This window comes from Cnephaeus nilssonii (genome assembly GCF_951640355.1).
Source record: "Cnephaeus nilssonii genome assembly, chromosome: 9".
NCBI classification, from domain to species: Eukaryota; Metazoa; Chordata; class Mammalia; order Chiroptera; family Vespertilionidae; genus Cnephaeus; species Cnephaeus nilssonii.
The window spans coordinates 38278039-38287207 of record NC_137080.1 but is presented as its reverse complement, the minus strand read 5'-3'; positions in this window follow the sequence as shown (position 1 = coordinate 38287207).

Here is a 9169-nt window from a genome sequence, read left to right as displayed (position 1 = left end):
TAATACCATAGGCCAGGCAACCTTGTCAAAGGATTGGTGGACAAAAATAAAATGCTCACCAGAACTTCAGTTTGAATAACATCTCAAAAATAGAAGAGCTTTACTAAAAGAACAAACGTCGAGGGAGGAAGACTAAAAACAGCAAAACCAAATAAGGCGGAGGTGAAAGATTGAGGCAGATTGCTGTCCCATTAAAATAGTGCTGAAACCAAAGGCAATGAGGGTCCAAGCTGGTGTTTCAGTGAGTCACATCAGACAGGAAACCAACACAGACGTGATGTTGAATGGAACTTCAAAGAGATGAGCACTAAGAGGTTTCTCGGTTGATCCACTGCTAACAGCTTGAGACTCTTAAATGCCTTTCAGAAAACTGGTTTCTAGTAAAGCCTTGAATGTGTGCGCGCGCGTGCACACACACACACACACACCATTCTACATTGTAAGCTGCTCCTTTGGTATCAATCTATACTTATGAAAATGTAGAAACAAACATTTTAAAATAGCTGCTGTACTTTTCACATTTTGATTTAGTAGTTTCTAGCACTGAGGAAAACTATTCAGCACTTGGACTATTATAGGTTGAGTAAAACTTTTCTTGTACAAAGTGAATTAACTGATTTGTGAAGTTAAAAGGTTGTACTTCATTGTATTTACAAAGAATAAAAATATATTGAATCTAAATGAATTTGAACTCTGCCTGGTTTCTTAGCCTCCTTCCCTGGCTGGTTCTCACCCACCAGATACAAGGTGGTGGCAGCAGCTGGTATAAAAATTGAAGCTCAGAGCACTCCAGCCTGAAGAACTGAACTACAAAGGCAATTTCCTTTTTACAGTGAATCCCATTTGTAAAATGATGAATAAAGAAATAAAACAAGATTCCATTCTCTGCAGCTCTCAAATATAATTGCATCTGTTAGAAAAATTGCTGTGTGAGGAAGAAAGAGGACGATTAACAGAGTCTTCATTCACTTACTCCTCTGTTTCTAACTCTCTTGCCAACATCTCAATCCTAACCAGGAACTTAAAATCATTTAATGATCAAAAAGATAAAGTGTGAAGAACTTTATTGGGGAGTAAGATGTAGAAGGAGCAGTAGAACGTGCATTCAGATGTTTCCAGGGAATCTCAGGGCACTGGCCCCACAGCCAGAGGTAGGTAGTGGAAGTCAGAAGTGCCAAGGCCACGGACACTGTGCATTCCTCCTGGGGAGCAGCTCCAGCGAGAGGCTGGAGCAGAGGCACGAGCAACTGTTGGCTAAACTGACCTTGCAGATTGCATGTGTGGAAGTTCAGTCAGCCATGTACCTCTCATCTACTGATTCCACAGAGAAGTTAGTCTTACAGAAAAGCCAGGAACTCAAAGATGTGTGCAAGAATGTTCCTTGCAATACTATTCATATTTAACAACTAAAATGCCCACCAACAGAGAATAGATAGATTGCGGTATATATAGGCAGTGTTACAGTAGTTAAAGTGAATAGACTAGAGCCAACATGTCAACAGGGGTAAATGTGAAATACAGTGTTTTGGGTGGGTGAGAAGTGAATTGCAGAGGATACATGCAGCTTGGTATTTCTATAAATAGACCATATTTATCTATAATAATAAAAGCATAATATGCTAAGTAGGCCGGACGTCCTTCTGGACGACCTTCCAGAAGAAGCCCAGGCTTCGAGGGAAGACTGGGTCCCAGTGTCAGAGGGAAGCCGGTGCTGGCAGCTGGGGGAAGGAAGGCCTACTCTTGCATGAGTTTTGTGCATGGAGCCTCTAGTCTACCTAATAAAAGAGTAACATGCTAATTGACCATACCTTCATGACGCCCACCAGCCAATCAGGAGTGAGTATGCAAATTAATTCAACAAAGATGGTGGGTTAATTTGCATATGCAGATGCCAAGCGGTCAGGGACAAGGCGTTTCGTACCACCCCAGCCGCTCCGGGCCTCTGGGCAGCGTGGGAAGGCAGAAAGGCGGCTCCGGGCCAGAGCAAAGGTGGTGCCGGCAGCCAGGGGAATGAAGGCCCATTCTTGCACGAATCTTCATTCATGCATCGGGCCTCTAGTAGATATATAAATATATAGCAAATGTTTAAAATGAAATGAGTATAACACTAACCGCATGAGAGTGGTTACCTCTGGGGATGGGTGGGATTGGGGAAGGGTACCAAGAGAACCCTCAACTGTTTCTGAAATGGCTTATTTTATAAGATAATAAAAGGCCAGAAACACATATGAGATCAATGACAAGATTTGGTAAAGCTGAGTGATGGATCCAAGGCTATTCACACATGTATTAGTCCAGTTTTGCTTCAACGTGCTGGAAATGCAACAACAAACTTGTATTTCTTGCTCACGGGACAGTCTCCAGAGTTTCAGCTGGGCCTGGCTCCAGGTTGCAGTTTGGATTCAAGTGTGCTCAAGAGTTTTGTCATTCTTGACTGACAGCTTCCCTAAAGCAACATCTGTGCCTGACAGAATGCAGAAGTGCAAGAGGCTGAGCCAATCCAGGCACACTCATTTGAAGCTGGCTGTTTATGTCACATTGGTCACTTTCCACTGGCCAAAGCCAGATACATGGCCAAACCCAACCTCAAGTGGGCAGGGACGTGGACTCCTCTCATGAAGGAAGGGAAGGGGGACTATCACTGGCCTATAATGAAATTTGTCACAATCATAATCCACTTTCATCTATTTTAAATATTCTTAGTAAAATTAAAAGGGAGTAAGCTTCCTGTGACACGCCACAAATACTGATTCCCACTGGAGTTGCCTTTTCTTTGGGCATCTCTGTCATTACAAATAAGAATCAAGCATGGCTTGCATTTGAAAAACCCAGAATTAAAAGCCCAATAGCTGTCTGTCCTGAGATTTGGGAGTTTCTGCTGGATGCAGCCTGGGTATTATAAGAACCTCACTGTTTGCCTGGATGTTAAGGCTGGTATGGTGGGGGAGGTTCCACAGTGGTCTTTGGATATATAAATTCAAGATATACAATTCCAATAGATGCAACTTGAATATACAAACAAGAGAAGCTGAGCCCAGCCAAGGGATTACTGTGGTCAAAAACCAGTCTTTAGTGCTTCTCCTTGGACAAATGGTTTTTCCAAGTCTGGAAGGATTGCTTTTCAAAGGTGTAGAGAGTGGCTGGGAAGGCACATGGGCATTTCTTTAAATTGTCAGCTGAATCCAGGGTGGTCGGCAAAGCCACGCCCTGAACACATATTTTGCCAAAAGGCAGGAGTGTTGTCAGCTTGACCTTCAGCCCAGGTGCCAGGGGGTGGGTTTCGTTATCTAAATCCAGCCAAGCACCAGGAACGAATACGACCCGGGCCCACCCTAGAATGATCTCCTTTGTCTTTACTTTTAGTAAAACTTCCTGGTATTTGGGGTATAAAATAAACACGCTGTTTCGGCTCTGGGTCCCTGTCTCTCCATCAGAGGACAGTGGTCCCACCCGGTCCCAGCTTTCCCTACTGTATCTGTGTCTGTCTCTTTCTTTCATTTTCTCAATCCCCCGTTGCCCCTACTCAGGAACTGGACCGCCTTCTATCCGTGCTGGACGCAGAAAAGGGATCCCCCTCTACACAAAGGCATCATTTACATCCTGGGACAACTAGGGATGGAGTCTTACATTTGTTTTGAGTTACTTTTTAGTTATTCTTTGATGCTAAGGAAGAAAAAGAACAGAAGGTGAGCTCGGAAACTGAATTGGAACTCCCAGATTATTTCATTTAGAGTTCAAAATTTTTTAATCCACTTTAAAAATCCAAGAACTGAACCCATTGGCCAGAGACCTCCTCTGTGGTTGCCATTCTTCATCATTTATATAAAAATGAAAATCTTCTATTTTTCTGTGAGTTATTTTCATGTGTTAGTGTCTCTCCTGGTAGTACATATGGCCATGACTCATTCTTTTTAACATCTGCCTAGTATTTCATGTTATGGATGACCTACAGTGTACTCAACTAATTCCTTATTGATAGATTGAGGTTGCATGCAGTGTTTCACTAATAAATTAAACTGTAAAGAACCACCCTTCAGTATACACTTCTGTGGTCTTGAGAGGGTATTTGCATTTCTGTGTCACAGATTATATGCATTTTTTAATTTTTAAAAAATATGTCTTTATTGATTTTTAGAAAGAGAGAGGGAGAGATGGAAACATCGATGAGAGAGAAACATCAATCGGCTGCCTCCCACATGGCCCCCACCAGGGATAGAGCCGGCAACCCGGGCATGTGTCCTGACCAGAAATTAAACCAGAGACCTTTTGGTGCATAGGGTCGACGCTCAACTGCTGAGCCACATTGGCCAGGCTGTATTTTTTAATTTTTATACATATGGCCAAATGGCTCTCCAAAGGGTTGCATCAATTTGCACTCCTGCCAAGAGGGTATGAGAGGAACCATTTCATTGCTCAGAATTTAAAAGTGCTTAATCAGACACAGGCTTGATGAACACTTCAGAGGCTGTTAGAAAAATACAGAGGATGCATATGTTTCTCTTATGAATATGCCTCTGCTACAATGCTTACTGGCTGGGTAAGTAGGTCTCACACTGTATCCGTGGTTAGAACTTGGTTCCCTGAAATTTTCAGTCCAGGCCACTTCTGTGAACTTTTGGGAGTGCCCACGTCACCGTGAAGAGATGAATGAAAATGTAGAAGCAATTGGCAGGCACTTTCTTCTGCTAAGACGCTGCCCTAAGAATCTCAATGCACTCATTTTACAGTTTCATTTTTATAATCACTTACAGAAATTGAAGAACAATCACTTTAACTGAACAACTCTAGTATCTTTACCTAAATGATTATTATATTTTATTTTTTGTTAAATTTATTGGGGTGACATTAGTCAACAGGAAGCCATTTTATTTTTTATGTATTTTGTTTTTCAAATCCTATTGTTGGACTTTTGAAGCTCATTTTGGAACCAGAGTGACTTTCTTTCCTCCGAATATTGCTGACCTGCACTTGGACTGTTAGGGAGGGTCATCAGAGCTTCCAGCTGCCCACTGAGCTCATCAGCAATGTGCAGAGGGCAGTCTCTCTGATGCGAAAGCCAGGATGTTGCCACAGAGCCTGGGCACCTTTCTGACATGCCAAAGTGTTGCAATGCTCTGCTGGGAAAACGCGAGTAGGGTCCAAGTATTTAGGAGGCTAACGTCATAGGTTTGATCCTCAGAGGAGCTGGGTGGCTTTATTGTGCCCTGGTATCTCTAATAACTGTAGATCATTATGTCCCGGGACACTGAAAGCTAGAGCACGGCTCCTGCTCCTGTCCCCCCCCCCCTTCTCCCCCCCCCCCCCCGAGTGTCATCCAGGGCATCCTCTTCGCCCTGGCAGAGTGATGAGCCTAGTGGAAGGAGCACTGGCCAGGGTGAAGAGGCTGGGGTCCTAGCTATGATCACTGTGATAAGTCAGTTCATCTCTCTGCACCTCAGTGTTTCCATCTGTGCAAAGGAGCACTTGGCTCAGCGATGCCTAATTTCCCTTTTTCTCTTCTCATCATCATCATCTTTAAGGGGGACCAGGCAACCATGAGAACAACGTCTCCTTGGTGGCAAGAACAAATCAGATGGAGCGCATTTCCAAAGGTGCAGAGCCCTGACTTCTTGCCCCCTACGTCCTTTCATCCAGTCAAGTTCTGTCTTGGCTGCACATACCGTCACCTGAGGAGCTTCCACAACTCTCAGTGCTGAAAGCTGCATCCCAGACCCATTGCGGTGTCTCTGGGGCCGGGCCCAGAAGGCAGTATTTGAAAGCCCCAAGATGCCTCCAGGATGCACGAGGATAAGCATGATACCTTGTGTGCAGGCTCCAGGATCGTCTGTGCCCCTCATCCCTCATGTCTGCTTGCTCTCCCCCTACTCACTGGTGACCTTTAAAGAAGTTAATTCTTTCCTTCTTTCCCTGCTCTGGCCTGTCATTGAACTCACCCAGCTGATTGTGGTGCTTATGATTGAGAACCTCTTCTGACCCTTTCCTTTCCCCAGAAATTAACGTGATCATTAAGGCTTATAATTTCACTCACCAGTGCGATCAATCAAGGAGCTGCGAAACAGAGTTAAGAGTCCTTTTGTAATTGGCAGCAGCCTGTGATTCAGAGCAGAGCCTCCAGGGACTGTGGGGAGTTGGGGGGAGGGGAGGGACTGGTGTGCAGGAAGGGGCTGTGCCCCTTGAACTGACTGCCAAGCTCTTTATGGCCTGCTCCCCACAGGGACCAGCAAGCTCCCAGCCTGTCCACACTGAATGTCAAAAGGAGGAAGCCAGTTCTTGCCAACAGTGCTGCAGGCTACTCCTTGCCCACCCCGAGCTCTCTGCAATGGAAAGCAAGGTCTCCTCAGAACCCGAAAGAGGGCAGGATCTGTGGATTCTTTTATACACACTGGGCAACGCCAGGCTGGTGAGGAGGGGCAGTGGGTCCAGATTATCTGTATTTCAGAAGTGGGGTTGAGGCTATCAGGTCCAAGGGAGCAACACATTCTCCCCCAAACCCCTTGGATATACCCTAGAAGCCAGAGCAGCTGAGCCTGGAGCAGTGCACAATCCACACCCCTCTCCCAGCCCAGAGGAACTCCAGGCTTCTGTCACCTGCAGGGAGCCTGTGATCAGAGTGGCCCTGGGACCATAGCTGAGTTTTCCCTCCTGGGAGGGCTGGGCTGGCTGGTTCAGGTTCTAACACACAGCACCCACTGGAATATCTCATACATGCGTGGTAGGCAGCATGTGGGCCACAGGTGAGAGGTAGTTGCTTTATTTCAGATACAACATTATAAAAACACTAGTGTCCTGGTACATGGACTTGTGCACATTGAAAGGAAATTAATTAGAAGAAATATTTTAATATCACTATTCGTGCCTTGCTAATGAAAAGGAAATAGGATTCTTTCGAGTCTCCTATCTACCTACTCCAGGACTTCTGTGAGGATCAAATGAGATGAGGCACGGAAAAACACTTCACAAACATTTGGTTAAACTGTAAAATGTTTGCACCTGGCTATAAAGGAAGTCAGGTTCCTGGGCTGAAGACCCTCCAAGGAGGCTAGTCACTAGGGAGAGGAAGCCAGGTGTTGCTACGTGACATCATTACCTAGAGCCCACAGCAACCATTTCTGGGCTGGACTGTGGGCCACATTTTGCACCATGGGATCTTGGCAGCATTGGCTGTGATTTGGTGGGGTGTCACTCCAGAGTGGTGGTGGGGCCTGTGTCCCACTTGGGGGAAGCTGAGTGTTGGTTTGTCTGCGCCAGGTCCGCAGTGCAGTTTATTTTTAAATGGCCAGTGTGTCATGGCAGCTCCTACATTGAGCGTCTGCCCCCTGGTGGTCAGTGCGCATCATAGCGACTGGTCAGATGGACATTTGGGCTTATATATATATATGTATATATATATATATATATATATATATATATATATATATATATATGTTAACATTGACTTTCTTTTTTAAGACAATGCTATAGGAAAATCTGAGGAGAAAGAATCATCTGTAATTCCACCTCTCCAATACAACAATTTTTATTTTTGCCTATTTTTCCTAGTTTAAACACCGATATAATAGCATTACAAGCCAGACCATTACTTTGAGTTTTTAAAATCCTTTATTCTCTCCTTTTCAAATGCGGAGCTTAGAAAACCCAGTGCACAGAGCTTTGCAGTGTCGAGAATTCTGCTTTGGCCCATGACAGTGAAGCCAGGAGGTGAGCTACCTGAGGGTTGAGGTAAAGGGGGAAGTAGAAATAAAAAATCTCCTTGCTTTTCTCGTTCTTGAATATGATGGGAGAAGGAAAAACGGAGTGAGAGAGAAGCAGAGCGAACCAGACTGAGGTTTATGTCCCAGTTTCCCGGTCTCTGAGCTGGGGCGGGGGCGGGGCTGGAGGAGTGAGATGACTTTAAGGGAAGAAGGCACTTTCTGCCTCCAGGCCTGTTAGGATTCGGTGCTCCCCAGTGCTCTGACCCTGCTTCCCCAGTGCTCTGGGTGGCCACGTCAAGCTGTTCGCGTCAGAAAGAAAAGCGAGGTCCTAAGGTTTTTAATTTTTGTTTTCAATCCTCAAATGAGGATATTTTTCCCATTGATTTTTAGAGAGAGTGGAAGGGAGGGGGAGAGACAGAGAGAGAAACATCGATGTGAGAGAGACACATCGATTGGTTGCCTCCCAGCTCCAACTGGGGCTGGGGGATCGAGCCCACAACCGAGGTACCTGCCCTTGACCGGAATCAAACCTGGGACGCTTCAATCTGCCGGCAGATGCTCTATCCACTGAGCCAAACCAGCCAGGGCCTATGGTTTAATCCCCTGTGATGTGGGAGCTAACCCCAAAGCTAGAGGTCACCATGGCAGGGCAAGGTGACAGACCACCCAGCAGAGGATAGTCCTGTGACTATCTGAGGACTCAGAAGAGCGTCAGAGGCCAGCAGCCAGGAAGAGCTGAAGTGGGGCCCTGTCAACCAGGCACCGCCACGGGCTATGGGCAAACGTGGAGACTGGAATTACAGTCGCAGTGAAGCTCAGCACAAATGCCTGCTGTGGGCAGCAGGGACGCCTTTCCCGAGACCAGCCGGGTGGGGCTCTGTGCCTGAGGGCCCCACCTCTTCCTACAGCCAGGAGCACAGCTTTCCGCACTGACCCCCAGGACAGGGGACACCGTCTTAGGGAGAAAGAGCAGGGGGGAGGGCTCGCTCTCTGGAAGATTGCAAACCACCTAAAGGGCTATTTAGAGCAGTCCACAAGATAGGAAGAAGAGTTGATTTTTATCTTTAGGCAGCAGGTGTGAGCTTGTGACGAAGACCAGGTGAGTAGTAGAAAAACGGAAGAAATTGAGTAGCTATACAATTTGTAGTGAGAGGCTCATCTGGACACTTTATTGTTTAAAAAAAATTCATCTCATCTGCAAGTGAAACTCAGACCCTGTGAAGAAAGAAAATGATAGCAACCCACCCACTGTATACACCCCGCCGTTCGAGTTTCGAAACGTAAGCCGTCAGCACGGGAGGGGTAAGGGGGCAGGTTACGTTGCCCAAGTAGCTGGCTAAGGCCTGGAAACGGCATCTCTCTTCCAGAGAGCAAGCCAGCAGCGGCGTTCGAAGGCCAGGCTCAGCGCCCGCGGAAAGAATACACCTGGCAGCGAGGCTTCTTCCCCAGCGCAGAGGCGCCGCCGTGCATCTTCACGG